This window comes from Engystomops pustulosus, chromosome 7, assembly GCF_040894005.1.
Source record: "Engystomops pustulosus chromosome 7, aEngPut4.maternal, whole genome shotgun sequence".
NCBI classification, from domain to species: domain Eukaryota; kingdom Metazoa; phylum Chordata; class Amphibia; order Anura; family Leptodactylidae; genus Engystomops; species Engystomops pustulosus.
In genome coordinates, this window is record NC_092417.1 from 93,006,657 (window position 1) to 93,029,777 (window position 23,121).

The 23,121-nt window shown below is 38.3% G+C and overlaps 1 protein-coding gene across 2 annotated transcripts in view; it reads left to right on the top strand.

Moving 5' to 3' along the window:
- Positions 1-23,121, top strand: part of CHST8 (carbohydrate sulfotransferase 8) — a 356,200-nt gene that overhangs the window by 31,135 nt on the left and 301,944 nt on the right. The window lies entirely within an intron of this gene.

Sequence of the window (23,121 nt, forward strand, 5' to 3'; positions counted from 1 at the left end):
AATATCAATTGTGACTGAAATTGCTCTCTAATACTAAGCCACACTGGGTAATAAAACAAGTGCCATGCTGAGATAGGCAGATGTGTGGGTGAGGAAAGCAGGTTTGCCAGGGTGCCTCCATCATTAAAACGAAAACCTCTAGCAATCCTAATTTTCTATCCAAGTACATCTAACAGCTTTGGTTGATGCATTTGCCCGTATTAAACAGGGTTGAGTTCTGCCAAGCTAATGCACTGCAGCATTTTATTTTTTAATAGTCATTACACAGAGAATTATACTTAATTGCAGCTATTCCAAGCGTTATGTGCCAATATGAGAAATGTATTGTCATAATGGCCTTTTGCTTTTTAGTCTGTGTATATACCCACCCACCCCACATTCTTTTAATTGATATCCTATGATGAAAAAACACCCTTTAGTTCTGAGAGATTAAAATAGGGATTTTTAAGTAAGGAAATTTTAAAAAAAACCTGCTGCTACTATGAATTCTTGAGCAAGACTTTGAAAATGCTGTGGTTTCTACCGTTCGATTCTTTGTGAGTCACTAAAAATGCAATATGTACTGTATATTCCTGAGCATTTATCACTGTCCCTTTACTCTATCAAGCACATTATTGAAAGAAAAAAAAAACATTATAAGCTCACATTGAAGTTAAACGCAGTTAAAATTGATTGAAATGTATTGAGTTCCTGTGCGCTTTTCCCGTCAGTGTTCAGACACCTTTGACAGCTTCAGCGTTATGTAAAGCATTCTGTGGATATACATTCTTTATATATTGGTTACCATAAGATAGTCACAGACTATCTAATAAGGATTAATTTCTTCTTACTCAAATATACCTGTAAGAATGATATAGTAATATAGCACGGCTACCACTGAGTATGTTCCATTTCTGGATTAACAAATTTGTGGGTTGAGATCTCGTAGCATTTTACTGTTAAGATCAGGAGCTTTAGATCCTCTCATTATCCTGGGATTCTATTTCACTGACTACCAATTACCCAGTCTGCGTCTGAAAAAGGTCACATGCTGACCAGAACAGTATATTTGTGTGTATCACTAACTTTAGAATATCTTCTTCAATACATTTCTACATTTCAGAGAGGTATATGTTGTTGATTTCATATTATGTGTAAATCGCTGTGTATTTTTTTTATTGACTCGTTTATAAAACTCTGCTTATACACGATTATATACGGTAAATTGGAAAATTGTATAACTTTTTATAATACAAACAATACCATTCACTTGCTGAAAGTGGAATACACGTTTAATGGTTCCCTGATTATCAATATTCAACCCATCTTGACTTTGCTGCATGGAACTAGAAGTAGCCTCTGTTCAGTGGCAGATGGCCCAGGAATGTAAAGAAATGCCAGTGCATTGGCCATATCACCATATCACCCACAGTCAGGGTCAGGGCTGGAAAAACATGTACACAGTTGAGTAAATTGGGTCAAACATGGTTAAACTTGGAGGTTACTGCATACTTGAATCGCACAATTTATGGTAGATTTCCAGGAAAATTAACATATTTTTGGCATATGGAATCTAGCTTTAAAAGGAACCTGTTATCAAGAACAGACACAATAAACCTTATTCCCCACTCCCCCGTTCCTGGGCCTTTGTTTACAGTGCATTGCAAATGATCCAGCTTCAATCGGCCTCATCCCACCAGTAAAACTTTTTTTTTTGCATTTGTCTATGTTGTATCCGCCAACCACCCATTGCAGGGAGTGTGACATGGTGACACCCCTGTCTGCTTAGGCTGAATTTTGAAGAGAAACATTGTTGTCAATCAATCAAAAGAGGGAGGCGTGCTTCACTGGCAGCCTGGGGGAAACATGACTCTTCTACTCAGAAATTGACTCTTGTCTACTAATGTACACATCAGATAAACAGCTGTAATGAAGGTACAGTGTCTCAGTGGTGGATATGAGTAGGATTTTTAACCCTTTTATTGACAGGTATTACTGGTATTAGGGGTAAAATTCTGGTGGTAGGTCTTCTTTAAGACCTATTCACTGATTCCTCCTCATTCCTGCTACTTGTCCTATCTCCTATTATGAATGAAAAATGACAGTTACTCAGCAAAAAGAGTATTATAATGTGGTGCTGATTATAGCTACTGGCCATATTCTAGTCTCATTTAATTTATTGTTTCTGTATTTTGTGAACAGTGATATTCAGCTTGGAACATTGAGAATACTTCATTGTATTTTTTTCATCAGGATAAACAAATGATTATTATGTAAAATGCAGAACATCAAGCCTGCACTTTGATTTTACAGTTGTTAGAGCTGGCATTGAATATATGCAGTGAACTATGCGTGATATGTAGTTTCCCAAAATAGCCCAGTATTGACAGATTTTGCTTGGGCACTTAAGGCCTCTGCTTTCAACTGAAATTGGTTCCCTAGGGAAATCTAGGGTTTGAGACTGTGTACTTTTTCATTCAAAAGATGTAAATAAAGAAAAGCTAACAGCCCTGAAGGGTCAAGAGCACTATAATGTAACATTTGCTACTTGAGGTATATTCATCAATCCATTTAGGTCAGAAATCTGTCCTTACTATACCATCTAAAACTGGGGGGCCACACACACCTCACTTATCAAGCGGCTTAGACATTTCTATGACAAAATGGATGTGACTTAATGAAATAGGGTTTGGCTTAACCCCTTATCACCGACACTGGTTTTCCGCTCAATGACCAGACTCGATTTTTCGTATCTGACATGTCTCACGATAATTGGTTATAACTTCGGAATGCTCTAGCATATCCAGATGATTTTGAGATTGTTATCTAGAGACACATTGTACTTCATGATAGTGGTAAAATTTAAGTGATAAGTTTTGTGTTTCATTCTGGAAAAAGTTTGAAATGTTCTACATTCCAGACAGGTAGTAAAACTACCCCAAAAACTAGATAACTAATATTTCCACAATGTCTGGTTTATGTTAGAATGATACTTTATCCGTCCTCTCTTTTTTCTAGGATGTTATGAGGTTTAGAACTTGAGGTGCGATTTTTCAAATTTGTATGAAAATTTCCAAAATTCACATTTTGAGGGACAACTCAGCTTTCAAGTGATTACGAAAAGTCTAAATAATACTAAAACCCCATAAATTACCCCACTATATAAATTACACCCCTCAATGTATGTAAAACAACTTCTATTTAGTCTATTAACCCTTTAAGTTTTTCAAATGGGTTAAAACAAAACGGAAGCGCGGATCATTTATGTCCATGTAGCTTGTTGTTTGCAGCCTCTCTCTCTCCTCACCATGTGCTGACAGGCTGTGAATCAGTCAGTGTGTCTGAGCTCTGTGCTGGGGGCGTGGCACAGCAGAGACTCACAGAAACTCAGCTCCACAATCTCATCCAAGATGGCTGCCTGACCCTAAGAGAAGTTACAGGGTCGTGTGTAGGGGAAACTGAAATTGTGTACAGCAGTACTGATAGAGACAGGTTGGAATTATATCTGTGAAATGCTGTATTTTTGTTAATAACAGTGAATTAGAGAATATGTTATTTTGTTATCCTGAGTACATATAAAAAAAACTTGCCTTTGTGGGAATACCGCTTAAGTTCCACAAAAACATTAGGCAAATGTCCCAAAATAATGGCACATTTTTCTACCATAGACTAAGGCAACAATACAGTAGGTGTGCAGACAGCCAGACAGGTGCAAAAGAAAGGAGACCAGACAGTATTAAATTATACCACATTTCTAATTCAGATTTAGACGCTAAAATATATTTTGCAGACAGAATAAGATCTGATTGGACCCCTTAATAGAAAATACAGTCTATGATAGTTATTTCTATGTGGCAAGCAAGGTATTTACTCTGGCTTATTGTAGAAGGTATAAGTTGGATATAGGCAGTCCCTGAGTTATGTATGTCAAAACTGTATATTTTATAGATGTAACCCCAGCCAAAATTTTTTTGGTCTCTGTGACAATTGGATTTTAAAAATGTTGAGTTGTCATAAGAACTAGGATTATCAATAAACGCGATGCAAACAAGACATAAACGCAAATGGCATGTAAATGTGTAAATGCAAACGTGATGCCACGGAGGTGTAAATGCGCCATAAACGCAAGCGCCGTTTACGTAAGCATAAACACAAGTAAAACTCAACATAAAAGCAAATGCAGTGTAAGCATAAAAACAACACAAACTTGACATAAATGGAAAACCTGCGTATGTGTAAACTCTGCATAAGCATAAAAGCGCCACAAATGGCGCATATGCATAAAAGCAACAGAAGTATAAATGTGAGGCAAACGCCACGTAGGCAGAAACGCAATGCCGCGTAAACGCAAAAGAGGAGCAAAAGCCACGTAACCAAAAGTGACACAAACGGCCATAAATGCAACACAAATGTCACGCAGATGCAACGTAAATGTAAACGCGAGGCAAATGTCGCATAAGCGCAAACGCGAGGCAAATGTCACATAAGCGCAAACGCAAGGCAAATGTCGCATAAGCGTAAACGCGAAGCAAATGTCGCATAAGCGTAAACGCGAGGCAAATGTAGCATAAGCGTAAACGCGAGGCAAATGTAGCATAAGCGTAAACGCGAAGCAAATGTTGCATAAGCGTAAACGCGAGGCAAATGTCGCGTAAGCGTAAACGCGAGGCAAATGTTGTATAAGCGTAAATGTGAGGCAAATGTCGCACAAGAGTAAATGCGAGGCAAATGCTGCATAAGGGTAAACATGAGGCAAACACAGCATTAGCGTAAACATGAGGCAAACACTGCGTAACCATGACGCAAACGCAGCGTAAGGGTAACACAGGCACTGCATAAGCGTAATGCAAATGTTGCATAACACAAACACAGTGTAAATGTGGCTCAAACGCAAATGTGGCGTGAACGCAGAGCATATGCCCTGTAAGTGTAAACCGAAACAAGCGGTATGTAATCGTAAACACAACAAAAGCCATGTAAGTCATGGGATCAGCGCTGCGCATCGGGGCCACCAGAGGGTGAGTATATAAGTTTATTTATTTTTTTTAGTGCTGGGCTGGCTGTATACTACTGGGGGCAGGCTGTATACTACACGGGGCAGGCTGTGCTGGCTGTATACTACTGGGGGCAGCCTGGGCTGATATAAAGAACTTGAACGGAAACAAACAAGAAATATACTAGTGGTCACACAGGACCCAATGTAAGCACATGTCACATGTATATTAATCCTCTGGGAGCTGAGAGCAAACAATTGTTATTAAATGCCAATTCTCTGCAGCTTTTATTCTATGATATAAGCATAAGTCCTGGTTTTAACTTTTCTCATGGCCACTTTTGAATGCTTGTTCTTGCCACTAGGGGGGCACTCGGTCTACCATATTGTCTGTCCATATTGTGCAGTTCATTGTGTACTTTCCTTCCTAACTGGCAAGAGTTAATCTTTGTCATGTTCATGGTTTATAATTAGAGATGAGCGAGCACTAAAATGCTCGGGTGCTCGTTACTCGAGCCGAACATTTCCAGATGCTCGAGTGCTCGTTTCGAGTAACGAGCCCCATTGAAGTCAATGGGAGACCCGAGCATTTTTCAAAGGGACCATGGTTCAGGAATAAAATGTGTTATTTAATTGAAAAATAATGTCTTCTGATAATTTGCAAACATCTGCGATCTATTCTTCACTGTTCCGCGCGTATATTATCTCCCGACAAGTTAGCAGATGTAAAGAACAGTGAAGAATAGAATAAAAACAGTGAACACAGTGAACACAGTGAACACAGGATCATTTAAGATAAAAACACAGTGCAGAACACAGTGCAGAATAGATTACAGATGTTCGGCACATCTGCTTACTTGTCGGGAGATACGCGCGGAACGGCGCGAACAAAATAGCATGTGAAGAACAATATATATGTGTGTGAAGAACACATTGCAGATGTTTAAATACATCTGCAATGTGTTCTTCACACATATATATTGTTCTTCACATGCTATTTTGTTCGCGCCGTTCCGCGCGTATCTCCCGACAAGTAAGCAGATGTGCCGAACATCTGTAATCTATTCTGCACTGTGTTCTGCACTGTGTTTTTATCTTAAATGATCCTGTGTTCACTGTTTTTATTCTATTCTTCATTGTTCTTCACTGTGTTTTTTTTAATTAAATGCTCGATCTCGAGCAGGGGAAATACTCGTCCGAGCAACGAGCCGTCTCGAGTACCCTAATGCTCGACCGAGCATCAAGCTCGGACGAGCATGTTCGCTCATCTCTATTTATAATTCATGTTTTTAGATTACCGATTCTGTCTGGCTATAAATATCTGTTTTCTCACACAGTTGTAATGTAACACTTGTCTTCTATATTTGAGAGAGTGGACTGAAATATTCCTATTTGTTGCGTAGAAGTCATCATTCTGCTCCTCTGAGCTCTATTTCCGTAAAAGGTGTAAAAACACCTTATGGCAGATTCTTGAATGCCTGTTTTGCTATTTAATTTATTATGTTCGTTATGATTTTTTTTTCCATACAATCTCTACTGAATGCTGCATCCTCTCCCCTCCCCCTATCACTCCCCACTAAGCGGATCATTGGCAGCAGGGGCTCCAGGTCACACCACAACTGGTTGCAACAGAGCGCCAGAAATGGATCCTGGCAGCCAAGAGCACCAGTAGCAGCTTCATTGTAGCGTCTGAAATGTAAATGATCACAACCAGAGCCTTATCGCAAGTCAGGAGGAACGCTACACCAAGGCTCCAGTGTCAGCTACAACCAGGCAGTTTGAGCGCTGGTACTTAACAAAAGTGGAGCTACGGGCAGTGCCTCTTCTGCCAAACCAACACCAGTAGCAGCACACCACTAGTTCATCACAACACTGTTTGCGCCGCATCGGCACCCCTTGTGTAGTAACCTCTACACATGTCTGTCTAGTCTGTGTCTATGTGTTATTGTGACTGGTATATTTTTTTACCGTAATTGCTTCCCCATATGTTCATGAAGCCTGTATTGCAATGTCCTGTAACAATGTTTGTATGTAATCAAAGAACTAGCAACATGTAAGAATCGGCCTCAAAGTATTTATGTATTTGTATTGTTTAAACCGTCTCTAACTGTTTAACAATTGCCGGAACAAGTTGTATTGTATTAAACAGGATTGTTAACAGTCACTGGCCGCTGTTAGGTTTTTATTAATTTTATTTTCATTAAGCCAGATAGGGTACTGATATTTAGGAGTTGTGAAAAAACACACAGCTATGTGTAGGTATAAATACAGTACACTATACACCATATACTGTATATGGTGGGCACAAAAAGAGAGCCATTACTGTATAGAGAGTACAAAAGGGGTCAATCTACCATTTGATTGAGTGGTTTTGCTGAAAAAACAATTATAAAATTATGATAATGAAGCTCTGCTGCTTCTGTGCTGGGGCTCTGCGCTTCTCCTCTCACATTAAGTATGCACTGCTCTGGGGAATTATGTAATCACTGTGTTGTGGCTGACAGGCAGAAGTAATCAATTGCTGCACATCCCCCAGCTGCTGTGTATGAGTGATCCAGCTCAAGTTGATTAGTCTTGTTTGGACTGTTTTTTCCGAAAGCTTTCCTAAGGTCCTAAACTGTGTTTTTTTTAACAGATAATTTAAAAGTGTGTGGCAGTTTATGCTACACATTTTGATAAATCAGTTATCTGTTTTAGGGTCGCTGGGTGTTGTATATGTAATGGAGATATGTAATGGAGATGAATGGAGCAAAAGAGACATGCGCAGCCGTCTGCTCCATTCATTGCAGGGAGCGAAGAGGGGTTCGCCCACACCATTCTCATGATCTTTGGGGGTCCCTGAGACATTCTAGAAGCATTTAAACCCAGATGTAAAAAGAATGACTTCTAAGAAACCACCTATAAAAATTTAACTGAATCTGAATCTAAGACCTCCCACAGTGGAACTAATATAAATTTAAATCCCCATAAGATTGCATGTAGATCTGAGTTCTAGAACTAGTGTTGGTCCAAGTGTTTTGTGCATTAATGTGGACACTGACTGCATCCACACATACATATTAAAATTTTCTGCCCTGTTTTCCTGGAGATAGGAAAACAGCTGAGCGGGTTGTTTTATACCACCCCAGCTCCCAGAGCTCCAAGTCTACTGACCAGAACATACCGTATCTCCTTGAATTCCCATACCATCAAGAACTTACTATTAGTGCTCGTCTATCCCCCATGCGACCCACACATATTGCTGGATTGGCTGCCAAAATGGCAAATTAATGGCAATAGCTACCAGCCATGACTGTGGTTGGCCAAGGGAACACCCCTGGCCAACCAAAGCCACAGCAATATGCGTTAATATGCTGGATGGGCTGTTTTGCTTGTAGTGTGTACAGTTGTTTACTGTAGACAGAAAAATAAACTAGATTTCTGACATGGATAATGCTTTAATTCCCAAAGACATAGCCGTACTGGAGCCTCCTTTCCTGTTTTGTGCTGTTATTCCTCATGTAATAAAGTTGCCATGTTGGCATGACTCTGCAGTGAGAAATACTGTATTTTCACTTATCACCAGTCTCCCTGTAGATTATCTCTTGAAATAAAACTTCAACTCTTCTGAACATGTTCTTATGACCAAATTTTCCACTATTCCCATCTTAGTAATATCATTACATAGACTGATTTTATTATTATTTCATAGATTCATTTCTTTTCCAGATAAAATACAAGCCATCCACAATATGCTTTCCTGGTATTGGGACTAAATAACTGGAATACGTATATAGCACAAAGCAAATAATTAACCCCATAGCGCAATAAGACGTACCCTTACGTCTTACTGCGCATGGGGGAGTATGAAGAGGGCTCACAGGCTGAGCCCTCTTCATACTCACCGGGCATTTGCTTCATAATGAAGCAAACGCCCGTCGCTAACACCCGCGATCGGTGCTTGCACCGATCGCGGGTGTTAACCCTTTGATTGCCGCCGGCATGGGCGCCGCCATCTTGGCTCCGATCGTCACTCCCCGTGACGTCACCGGGGAGCGGCGATCCGTTGCCATGACAGCCTGGGATCACACAAAGATCCCAGACTGTCATGATCGAGGCTATCTATTATAATGTGCGATCTGCACATTATAATAGATGGTATGCAAAATCCCCATATACTGCCATACTGTAGTATGGCAGTATATGGTAGGATCAATCAGACAACCTAGGGTTAAAGTACCCTAGGGAGTCTGTAAAATAGTAAAAAAAATAAATAAAAAAAAGTAAAAAAAAAAAAATTACATTAAAAAAACATAAAAATTCAAATCACCCCCCTTTCCCTAGAACTGATATAAATATAAATAAACAGTAAAAATCATAAACACAATAGGTATCGCCGTGTCCGAAAATGCCCGATCTATCAAAATATAATAACCGTCTTTCACTGCGAAAGTCGCAAATGGCATTTTTTTGCCATTTTGAAAAATAGAAAAAATTCTATAAAAAGTGATCAAAATGTCGAACAGTCCTAAAAATAGAAGCATTGAAAACGTCATCAGAAGTCGCAAAAAATGACACCACCCACAGCTCCATACACTAAAGTCTGAAAAAGTTATTAGCGCAAGAACACGGCAAAATGAAGAATTTTTTTTCTGTACAGGAGGTTTTAATTTTTGTAAATGTATGAAAACATTATAAAACCTATACAAATTTGGTATCCCCGTGATCGTATTGACCCAATGAATGAAATAGACATGTCATTTGGGGTGCACAGTGAAAGCTGTAAAAACCAAGCCCACAAGAAATGGCGCAAATGTGTTTTTTCATCATTTTCACTGCATTTAGAATTTTTTTCCCGCTTCCCAGTACACGGCATGGAATATTTAATACCATCACTACGTAGTGCAATTTGTTACGCAGAAAATAAGCCATCACACAGCTCTGTACATGGAAAAATAAAAAAGTTATAGATTTTTGAAGGTGGGGAGTGAAAAATAAAAACGCAAAAACGAAAAAGGGCCTGGTCCTTAAGGGGTTAAAGAGGAAGTAAAGCATTTTCTAAGATGATTCTTGTAATGTTTAATGGCACTGCTGTTATGCACTGCTATGATGGAATAACACACATCTATGGAAATGGCCTTCATACAATAACATTAAACCATAAAGGTAAATTATTCTCCAGCTTGCAGATTATGCTCAGCTATGTACTGCTTTCCTATATTTGCACTTATTACAGTGTTGACATTCAGGCATAAGTCTGGAAATCTATAAATAATTAAAGAATAAGAATGTGCGTATAAAATGAGCTCATCATTATGCAGCAATGTGATATTTGTATGGAGAGGAGCACATCTGCTGTTTACATATACATCTGGCCTGTTTGGTGTATGTCTCAATACAACTCCAGCTTAAATATGTTTCACAAAACAGATTCTGACACACAGGGTTATTTCTCTAGTCCCTAACATTCCCAAGTGTCCAAGATACAGTATACAGTAGTATTGCAGTATATGGTACGAGCAATCAGACCCCTGGGGTACTTGAACCGTTAAATTGGGAATTTAAAAAGAAGCTAAAAATAAAATAAAATCCCTTAAAGTTCAAATTCCCTTTTCCTAGAACTGATAAAATAACAAATAAAATCATAAACTTGGAATCACTACACCCGAAAAGTCCTGATCTATCAAAAAATAAAAAAATTATTCACAGTGCTGAACCTCGTAATGGAAAATAGTGGCCAAATGTCCAAAACACCGTTTTATAACCCCCTAAAAAAATAACAAATAAATAGATCTTAAACAGCTCAGAGCATCATAATATTAAAATAGTTATTGCCTTCAGAATATGGCAAAACAAAGAATTTTTTATGAGATTAAAAGATTTGAAAAATCTATTATACACAATAAAACTTATATAAATGTGGTGTCCCTGTGATTGAACCAACTTTAAGAATAAAAAGGAGGTGTCATTTGGAGTGCACAGTGAGTCATTAAAAAGAGCCCCCAAGAAAATGGAACAAATGTGTTTTGTGCACATTGGTTATCCTTTCACATGCAGTTTTTGAAAATGGTGAAAATAGATGACATAGATCTTGCATTTTACAGTGGATATATAATACAAGATCTATGTCATCTATTTTCACAAAACTGCCATCCATTCCTCAATTCAGTCCTCTAAAATGCAGGACCCTTATCCCATAAAATGATCCCAGCAGCCACAGCATAGTCATTTTGCATGACACCCTTGGTGGACCTAGAGAACACATTGTTATGATGGCTTGCTCTTATAGTGCACAAAACCTTTCCATTTTAAAGGAATGAGGGAGCTGTTGTTGCTAGATACAGAAACATTGTACATACATTTTAGTTCTCTCAACAAAGAAAAATCCCTTTTATGCATTTACTTCTTATTATTTTTCTTATTTTTTTTCCTGACTGTCGTCCCATTTCTTTTATGTCTCTGTAATGAAAAGTGTATTTCAGCTTGTTAAAGGTTGATATTCGGAACCTTTTGGCTCCCATCCAAGTTGAGGAAAAATTGCTCTATTGTACTTCTCAGAGTAGCCAACAGTGATAAAATATAGCTGCCGATGACATTTTTCTTGCGGTTTGGAGGTAAAGACATATCCTATTATCAGCGGTAATTTAATCTATCCCTTTATGGCAATGACCTTCATAATGGTTTCTATCTTGTCGTGAATATTATAAAGCAATTTAGTATACATTTGCATGATTTCTAAAATTGATTTTTTTTTATTTGGTGTCCTTTGTCAGTCTAAAAAGAGTCAAGAGCATCAGACCCCCCTTCCATCCCCCATACCCTCTTGCTCCTGTCATTAGACTATGTAAGGCAGCGTTGGCAGTATTACTATGTGAATTAGCAGCGTGGAAAGGTAATAAAACACTATATAGCTCCTGGTGGTAAAAAATATTAATGAATTGAATAGACATTACACTAGCGTGAAATAAGGGAATTTTTAAGGCTTTATTATAAGGTTTAGTGTGTTGCTCATTTATTACTGTTGTGGTGATGTTTAGTGATATTCTCCATATTCTGGTAGTATGTTTCCTTTGTATTGTGGCAATTTTTCAAAGACACATTTTGGTCAGGGTTGGGATGTGATTATGATATATGGAGTTTACTGGAAACTGGTGTCTTTAAGAAATTTTCACAGCAGGATGAGTATTCGATTTTTACACTAACACAATGGGTTTGGGATCAGATTAAAAGGAAAAAAGGAGTAAGTGGATATTTGAGTGTAACACCACTGTGTGGATTCGTAAAATGGACTCCGGTATCGATAGAGTCCCTGAAATTTTGGAGGGGAAAAGGGGTTAGGTTTTTGCATCAGGTGATAGATCAAGGGAGTTTAAAATCCCTTTGAAGGGATGGTTGTGGAATTTGGTTTAGGGATAGGGGATTGGTTTTTCTATGTTCAACTTAAAAGTGTCCTAAGTGCTCGTCTCTCTGATAAAGAATTCCAGCAGGAAGAACACCCATTAAAGGATCTGTTTGACCCTATAACTCGGAAGGGTCTGATGTCTAGGGTTTACAAGATAATGCAAAAAGAGCATGCACCTCCTGCAATGGAATGCTTAGCAAAATGGCAGAATGATGTACCTGACCTGACAGTGGAGGAATGGGTAGACTCTCTACAGATGATGAAAAAAACAATCAAAAACATGTCTCATGTTATCTTCCAAATTTTTATAGTCCATCGGGTGCACATGACGGCGAAACGGTTAAACCATATGTGGAAAAAGAATGATGAAAAGTGCCCAAGGTGCAACCTGATAGATGCGGACCTTGTGCACATGTTATGGAGATGCCCAAAATTACACCGCTACTGGACAGCGGTCCTTGACAAATTACAAGTAATATTTAATTGCAGTATCGCAGCAAATCTGCGGGTTTGCATTTTGGGCACGAGAAGAGGCATTGTTGGCCCCCCGGGATGTATCCCGAGTGTATTGAAGGGTTTATTTATGGCAAGATTAACAATTCTGAGTCATTGGAAAGATTTAGAGGCACCAAGGATTAAGTGGTGGGAAGAAAGGATGGATACTCTATTACTAGCGGAAAGATGGGAGGAACTTGGGGCAGGGATCTGCAGAGATAGCTCGAGGAATATCTGGTTGAACCGCTTGTGAACAACAGTCTCGTGACTTCAAGGCTCTTCGGCTGAATATTCCTTTATTACTGATTTATGAACATTGGTTTGCTCTTCCATGGGGCTCAGGTGAAGGGATCTGCCGCCAGTCGCCGGGGGGAGGGGGGGGGATGGAGGAGGGGCAAGACCACGCATGTAATAGATGGATGCAATGATAATGAATAATGGTCTTGCAGAGGACAGACTAATGGAAAAATATAAATTGCTTTATATGTGTTGTATTCTAATGTATTTCATAACTTGTTGTTAAATAAAGCTTTAAAAAAAAAAAAAAGGGTTGGGAGTTACTACTTACAGTGTTGTCCTGGTCCACAGATATTGCAGAGTCAATCCCATGCTTTCCCATATGTTATATGGTCAGACAGTTTCACAGAATGTGGCTACATTCCTAAATGTATTTATTAGGGAGTATATTAAAGGGGTTATCCGGGTTTAAATTTTTTTTTATGGCCGGGCTGGGGAGGGCTATTTAAACATAATAAACATGTACTTACCTCCTCCGGTGCTGCCGATGTCCCGCGCCGCGGCCCGTCTTCTCCGTGCGCCGGTTTCAGTAACAGTGCGCACAGGGAGCTTCCGGCCGGCCGGATGCTCCCATGCGCACCATCTCCCAGCGCTTACAACGGGCACGGAACGAAGTGACCGCGGCGCGGGACATCGGCGGCGCCGGAGGAGGTAAGTCCATGTTTATTATGTTTAACTATCCCTCCCCAGCCCGGCCATAAAAAAAAAATTAAACCCGGATAACCCCTTTAAGCCAAGTGTCTGGCAGAGCTATTTGGGCACCTTATGCTTAGCTCCCATCTGTCCTATTCCTTTACAGGATTGTCCTGGGAAATGGATCACAAAGTGGGTGAATTTATACTTATGCAATCTAGTGATATTTCAATATTTTTGGGTGTTTCTGAGCTTAAAATATTCACAAATATGAATATAAATGTTGTGAGGTATATAGCTTATATGCCTTTTTTATCATTGTTTTTTCCTTTGGACTTTGTTTCCAGAGATGTCTCCAGTTGTATTTTACTTGTTTTCTTTTACGACTGATAATTCCCTTCTGCCCACAGAGAAAAGAATTGCTAGAAGGTTATTGATTATTGACAGCTGCAGCTATTACCAGATGATCCATGTTTAGAGAAACCTAAGTCCCCTGTTTTATCAATCAGCGCCTGTCATCCATGGACATTTGTATCAAGAGCTGGAAACACTTTCTCCTGCTAGTAAATACTTTTGACCCTGTTGACCTCAAGTAGTGGCAGAAAGAATTGGGTACCCTGCTCCTAGAGCTCTACCTTCACATATGGCCTGTGGAAACAGAATGTATATAATAATATTTTTTCCCTGACAATAAAACCACAATTTTGGTACAGTTGTGCCATGCAAACATATGCAATAAGCCAAACTGAGCCTAATATTCCTATTTACAAGTGCCATTCATTTAGTAAGCTGTTTGTGAATTTCAGTGATGGTAATTGATGGCTAATACACTGTCTACTATATCATTCTCTCCCTTTGCCAACACAACCAGTTTCCAAATTACAAGAGTTAATATATATTTAGCTGTTAAAATGATTATTTTTTGATAATTGAAGTGGATGTAAAGTCTTAATTTTACTGACCGCTTATATTTGTGTGATTTCTGTATATTTTAGTATACATATGTATGTATCTATATATATAAAGTTTTACTGTCATTAAGCCTTGCCTATAGAAAAAATGGCACTGATTCAGAGATAAGAGTCTGGATCATCCATCTCTGACTGTAGTAGTGATTTACCAAAACCATGTATTTTTGGGGCACAGAGCGACTGTATTTGTACTAGAACAGTAGGGATCAGGGATAAAGCCATTTTAGATCTATTTTTAATGCACAAGAAAGAAGCTTTTTTATTTCAGTTTAATTTTTTTTTCATAAATAAGACGGTATCAATATACGGTATGTTGAGATCTACTGAAAGCAGTTTAGACGTCCAAATACATATGCCATCACCTTTGATTATAAGGTATCCATTGGCATACTAGGATTTTTTTTGCCTGTCTTTGGGTATAATTCTAAGGCTTCACACTCCCTCGCTAAAAATGTGGCCGTCCTCTTTTGTTCTATAAGGTTCTATAAGGTTATGGTTCAGAAGGAAATTCGTTCATTTTCTTCCTCTGTGCTTCTGAGCCCCATTTTCTATGTCAGAGCTTGGGTCCCCTGGAGTATCTTCTTGTACACCAGTGGGTCAGGTTTCATGTGTTAGGGAATAGGGTAGGTCTTCCCCATTCAGCACAGTCGAATTCACCATATCTCCATTGTTTAATTGATAACGCATGGCTGGCATAGTTATTTAAAATAGTATTCTATATAAAAGTAATGAGATCAGCTGATAATATGAGAATGGATGAGAACAGTTTGTGAGTCTGGCCATGCAGTTCCAATTTGTGACTCTTGCTAAGGGCCTTCTTGTAGAGCAGAAGCAGAGATTTTACTTGTAGCTGGAATATGCATCCTATGTGTTTTGTAGGCACATTGTTAATTGGCAGCTAAGAGCCCAGGTCTCCATAATAAAAGCTGCTACGGCTTCCGAGTCATCCCGCAGCAGGAGGTGTAAAGGTCAGGCTGAATATTTCTCTCTAATTTGACAGACATACTGGAACTATCCCTGATCTCATTTATGGGTAGATAATGCAATATTCTCCTTTCAAAGTTATTATAGATTTCTTCCCCCTCCCCTCTCTTCCCCCCATATCGCTAATAAAACTCCAGATTTTCCTTGATTGACAGTGGCAACACAATGACCTGAACCCATTAAAGCTCTGCCATACATTATACATTTTAATGTAACATGAAACATTCTTTTTAATAAGTTGGGAAGAATAACTAGGTCATTATTTTTTCCATTTATTAAACAGGTATGATGTCTATAGAAATAGTTTAATTTGTGAATATGGATGGAGACCTTGTTTGAAAGGACAGGATAGAAGCCAGGATGCTGCACTTTATCAGGTAGAACTTGACTTGTCATGTGCATTGAATAGCACAGAGACCTGAGAAAACAATCTTAACCTATTAACGACTTGCATTTTCATTTTTCACTCCCCACCTTCAAAAATGTATAATGTTTTTCTTGTTCCATGTAAAGAGCTGTATGAGGGGTTGTTTACTGCGTAACAAATTGCACTTCATAGTGACAGTATTTAATATACCATATACTGCCATACTACAGTATCACTGTATATGGGGATTTTCATCATCATTCATTGCAATGTGAAAATCGCACATTTTAATGAAATGGTTAAATTCACACAGCCTCAGGTTTGTATGATCGAGGGTATCATGTGACCAGATGGCTGCTCCACAATGACATCAGGCGAGCGACGATCTTCACCAAGATGTCTGGGATCGCAATGTAAACACCCGCGATTGGTGCTGGCATTGATCATGGGCTCTGCCCTCTTCAAAAATTGCCAGACGACATATTATGTACTAATACATCATACGTTGTTAAGGGGTTAACCCCTTAAAGGAAAACTATCATCAGGAATGTGATTTTTAGCTGATGAAAGATTCCAATAGCCTATGTTCTGCTGAATTAAAATGTCTTTGTCAGCATTCTTAATCATTTCAGTAGATTTTATAACTTTAAAGAGGTATTCCCATGGAGACTGTTTTCTTAAAGATACTCAGGATAAAAAAATAAAACATTCTCTAATTTACTGTTATTGACAAAAATGCAGCATTTCACAGATATAATTCCAACCTGTCTCTATGAATCGTGATGTACACAATTTCGGTTGTTACTCTGTCTGATGATGAGCTCCTCTCTGCTCTCTCCCTGTAGCCCCCATCCTTGCATTACAGGACAAGCTCACACATACTGACTACCTGCCAGCAAACAACGTATGGTTAGGAGAAATACAAGCTACAGGCAGATAAGTTCTTTATCTAGGGGAAGGGGGAGTTGGGACTCGAGGGTGTAAGGGGGAAAAAAACAGCGCAAAAAGACTCAAGTGCAGGAGTAGGTACAAATGGTTCAGTAGAGGAATAGTAGAATTCTCACCTTTTTGGTTGAGGTAATAGGCATATAGGCAGTATCTTTTTTTGTTTTTTTTTGCGGTAGGAAGTGCAGCTCACAGTGGATTTGGAGTTACGGGAAAGTAGTAGTCCACAGCTTTTTTTTTATTTTAAAAAAGCTTTATTAATTTTTACATAATTTAAACACATAACACATATATACACCAACATTTCTTACATCTCTTACATATAATGAATTCCATACATGAAAATCTCTCGTGCATATTAGTTTACATTCCAATCTGAACGCTATATTACATTTTATGCACGATTCAGATACACACAAATACTGAGATGCAACATCTTTACCTATGTATACAGGCATTATCGTAAAGAATAAGATCTATAAATAGATATTAGTCAGCTTTAACCCGTTTGGAGATCAGAGGTTTTGCAAGAAAGGGTTAAACCACTCTACAGGCGCATCTTCCAAAGTATAAAGGATTTTTATTCTTGTTCATAATACAGGTCTAAAAACTACGCATTTCGTCATTGATCCAATGCCTTCATCAGGTAAAACCAATGTGTCAAAATGAGGTCCGTTTGTGATTATAAATGTGACCCTGTTTCCATTATGTGTTATACATACATTGGTTTTACCTGATGAAGGCATTGGCTCAATGCCGAAATGCGTAGTTTTTAGACCTGTATTATGAACAAGAATAAAAATCCTTTATACTTTGGAAGATGCGCCTGTAGAGTGGTTTAACTCTTTCTTGCAAAACCTAGGGGAAGGGGGAGGGAGGCACATCAGATCTCATAGTGTGAGAGCAGAGATATAGCAGAGCCCAATGTATCACTGTGTGTAATATGCATCTCATGGATCTCATCATGTCTCATCTCTGATCTGTCTCATCTCTCTATATATCAGATACTAGTACAATGTTCAGAAGGTAAATGAAAGTGTATATAAACCTGCACCCTGATAATCTAACCTCATTGTCAGCACAGCATCTCATGGCACTGCAGGGATCATTATGTGTCTACTTAGAGAGTCCCCTCCCACACTCTTGAATATTGCACTGACCATACAAAAAGACTAAGACAATAGTGAAAAGTGCCGTAGTCGAACAAGACTAACTCATAGTATTGGGTATACCAGAATTTTTTTTTTTTTCAATTTTTATTTAAGAGTGCCCTCGCAAATATGCAATAAAAAACTAACCACCTGGATAGAGGGAAAGAAACTACTCTGTAAACATGATGTAAACAAATAACCTTTATTCAATTCCATAGATAAAATACCAATAAAAAGCATCACAGGAGAGATACAAAGTAAAAGCGCACAGGAAATTAGTCCACAGGGAACAAATCATTTGGTAAGCAGAAAAATAGCAGCATAAATGTACTGTAGAGCATATGTGTAAACATCGACTTGCATATGTAAACAAGCATAAACAAAAATGGTCAGGTAACCAAGTACAACAGTATTACAGCAATTGGTAATCGTTCAAATGCAAGAGGATGACCCTGTGGAACATGTTACCTGGCGTTACTGGCCCCCTGGTGGTTAGTTTTTTATTGCACTGACCAGCCTAGGGAGTGATATGAGCTAAACAGCAGTAAAACTAAGTAAAATTGTAAAGTAAGGGGTTTTCTTTTATGGGCTATACCCTTTCATTCACATTACCTGCCTCCCTGCACACAGCATGTGGTGAGTCTCCGGTGAGTGAAAATTGTCTTCTTTCCTCCAAACTCATGCAGCCCTCCCCACTTCCTGTTATGTGCATTGAGCAGGCAGGGGAGGGAGGGGATGGTGTCGAGGAGAAGAATAATACATGAGGAGATACAGGCACACACAGGCTGCAGCTGCTCTCAGCTTTTCTTAGTTCACTCTATAAATAGCTTACAATTTTCTGTTGGTCAGTACAAAGATGCCAAATATGTTTAGTGTTTTTTTTGCTGTTAAAGAATGTATATATTTTATTTCAACCAAAACTTATAAAGTAGCATCCAGTACATTGGAATATAGCAAAGAAAACAAAAAAGAAGAGCAGTAACAAGAAGGTCATAACAATAGTTTTTTATCTAACTATATATTTATAATTTATGTGTGTTTATCTCTATATACTTATATATACAAATAGCTCACTTTATAAATGATAAAAAAACGTTCAGTATCTTAGATCAGGAAACCTAAATTTGTATACTGTGAAGTTGAATTATATTTATAAGCTCAGCCACCTCTCCCAATTCCGCTTAAATCCCCTGAGTGTTAACAGTCCTTGTAACTACATACATGTCTCATACCTGTAATATTCATTCATCTTCTCTTGTAGCATACAGGAGACTAGACTACTAAGGGATTCCCAGTTTTTAGCTTTCCTGGATCTAGCAACCGCACATAATCAGCTACCTCTCTGAGATGGGAGTCAAGCCATTGCGGGACAGGGTTTGGTATATTTTTTCCTCATTTAAGAAATAAAATGAAAAACCTAGTTCCCAGCTTGGGCAGCCTTATGGTAATTCTACCACATATGTAGTGTTGAGGCCAAATCATTCCATCCTGGCGACAGATGATGGTATGTCGAAATTGCTACTCGGTTCTGGGAACTCAACATACCTCTAAACTTAGATTACGTTAGATTTTTAATGCCTGTTTGTATCCAGTTTGAAGGATCCAAGTCCATAAGAAGGCTCTGTAATGATCCAACATCTATATCTTCTAGGGAAAGTATTAGTTTACCCCCAAAAGCCTTGTTGTATTTCCTCCAGACTTGCACCATAAAGCTACTTGTTTTTAAGATATTACTTCATAGGATTCCTATTCTTTTTTTTCCCCTCTGTTTTCCAGGAATTCAGCTATTATTAGGGCCTTGAAGGTGGGGGCCTCTGCAACCCCTGATTCTATACTCATCCACTTCTCATATTATTCACCGACTGACAACCGCTTTTTTAATTGGCTCCAATACAGCAGCATTCTGATAGCATACTATATTAGGAAATCCAGCGTCTCACAATGGTTTTGGACAAAATAGTACATTTTTTAAAAAGTTTTTGCCTTTTTAAACTGCCAAACCCAATTAATCAAAAAGGTCTGTATTTCCTTAGGCTACATTTACATGACTGTTGGGGGACGTATATACGGCTGCCATATGTACGTCCCTCATAGGCCCACGATGGATGCACAGAGCGGTACAGTGCAGCACATGTGTGGCATCGTACCGTTCCATACCCTGGGAAAAGATAGAAATGCTATAGATAGGCTATGTCCTAATCTTCACTGCATGTTTTAAGGCAAGCCCTATTTCACTGGTGGCAAACCTATGGCACGTGTGCCAGAGGTGGCACTCGGAGCCCTCTCTGTGAGCACCCAGGCCATCACCCCAGAATAAAGTTCACCAAACAGGACTCAAAGAATCTGCCTGCATAATCTTCCTACAATGATAGGTGAATTTGCCCTGCTCCTTTCAACTGCATTGGTGTCTTTAGGAGGCTGAATGAATGAAAGTTGTCAAAGAACAAGGAGAAATAAATTACTGCTTATATATCTGTGCTGGCACTTTGTAATAAATAAGTGGCTTTTGGTTGAAGTTTGGACACTCAGGCTCTAAAAGGTTTGCCATCACTGTCCTATTTGAACACCCATAAATGTTACTACTTTTGCACAAAAACACTGACTATAATAAAATCTCATTTGATTTATGTTGCCTTAGTTAGAGAGATTTTTCTCATCAAAAAGGTAGTATTGTGTCTTGTTTTTGTGGGATGCTATTTTAGTTTTGTTAAATACCCTTTGTAGTTTCATCTGACTTTTTATTTCAATGTTCTGGGAGGCAAAAGACACAGAAATTTTTACGCTTTACAGCCAAAATAAATGCATATTAATTTAATCTGGTTTTCTATGAATGTGGTAGCACCAATTTTGTGGGCCTTTTATGTTTTAGTTTAGATTTTTTTTAATAAATTAAGGGGAAAAATTAAATAAGGGCAAATGGTTATTCTATTTTTCTTTTATTTTTTTTTACAAATTTTTTAAATGTATAATTAAACTTGCAGTGGATCATAAGGGCAACAGAGGGAGCCCTTCACCAGTCTCCTTAGCTGTGGCGATTTATGATTGGTCATGTCAGTTAAAGCATTAAAGCTGTGCTTTCTCCATTCGGAGCAGATATAGGAGGTGTCAGGGTGTGTGCGACCAGTCCAGCCACCCTTTTTTTTTATATTACTGTATTGCATTGTTTTAAATTTAGGGTTAGGAGATTATAACACTACCAATAGTGCATACTTTTTTTCAACTTGCCTATGGATTGTATGTAATGTCATCAGACACCTTTATTTAATAGGATTGAGCTGCAGTACCACACACAACCTGTGGATAGATGGGGTGCTGCACTGGGATGTAGGTCACACTGTTCTTTTATTCTTTTACAAATTAACATCCTTCAAACCAGTGTAGTGCACAAACAGTGCACTTTTCTACTGACCGGTTTTGGCTTGTAATTTACAGTTTTTACCTCTTTATCCTACCTGATATTATTCCCTTAGCTGAAATTTTAGCATTGTTTTTTTTTAATTTTTTTATTCGTGCCGTAACAAATAAATCCGTAAAATAAAATCCATTGAACACACAAATTGAGCTATTTTCTTCATAATCTCAGGTTATATGACCAACATAATAACTGTGGCATCATTTTGAATGTGCTAAAGATGTGATAATTTTACTGTGTATATTGTCTTTCTGCTTATTAATGTTCCTACTGACAGAATAATTTTTAAGATAATCGGCATTGGAAATGACAAGCAAATTAAACTGCATCTGATTTGCAATCTATAACATTTAATTGCTGCTGCATGAAATTCTATTGATGGATTCCAAAGATGTTTCTGCATTATTGACTCATGAAAGGCGGGGTGCTGGGCTGTGCGTGCTGGAAGGAACAGTTCTGCTACCATTCACTTTAATATATGTTGCAGTCATAGCCCAATAAGTATGCAGCATGGAGCGGCCATTAAGGATTTAAGAATATTTTTACTCCATTGTAATGAATATCCTCACCATTCTTAATGGATGTTAATGGAACTGTGTCATTCCCCAGAGAGCCATCTCAGCTCACAACGATTGGATACTTTATGTGTGTGTTGTTTGTTTCTTTTTTTTTTTTTTTTTTTACATAACTACAATACAATGTTATCCCTTGTTTCCTTCTTGTTGACTTTCACTTGTGTTTGCAGTGACTTAAACTCTTAAGTTAGTATTTTTTGTTTTGCTAAAGTGTATGTAAGATTCTTTAACCCCTTCCTGACGTAACAGTGCTGCATGGCAAGAGGTGCATTCCCGCATTATGCAGTACTATTGTCTTTGCCACATCTAAGAACTTCCAGCAGTGCAAGTGACATACTAAAATGACATACTGAGGACACTGCATTGCCTCTACTCAATAGGAACCGGGTGTCATCCTTGGATCTGTAGTGCACCTCAGCTGTTGACAGCACATGTGCAAGTAAGACAAATTCTCCATCTATACAACAGGACTGTTAAATACACTGTTAACTACCTGGAGATCGTGATAAAACGACTCCCTTTTCTCCTCCATTTTCATCAATACTGTAAGAAGAGCTTAAGCCACATTATTAGCTTACCTCCAGTGAATATTACGTGAACAATTGCACTATCCTTGTAATAGATACACAATACCTGAGAAGGTCCCTCAAAAGCAGGATTTTGTGTTTTTTATTGAAAAATTGAACCTTAAGTTCAAAGCCCCATAACATCAACAAAAATGAGAGAATGCATAAAAAAACCATGGAGACATAAAGCAGACATTCGGTTAATGTTAGCTATCAGGTTTTTTTTGCTGTTATGACTATGTGTTAAAAAAGTATAACATTTTGAATTTCAAAAATCGAGAATTTTTCCAAATTTTCACCAAATATCTGGGTTTTTTTATTAATAAACGCAAAACATACCACTAAAGAAAACATCTAATATACTTAATAACG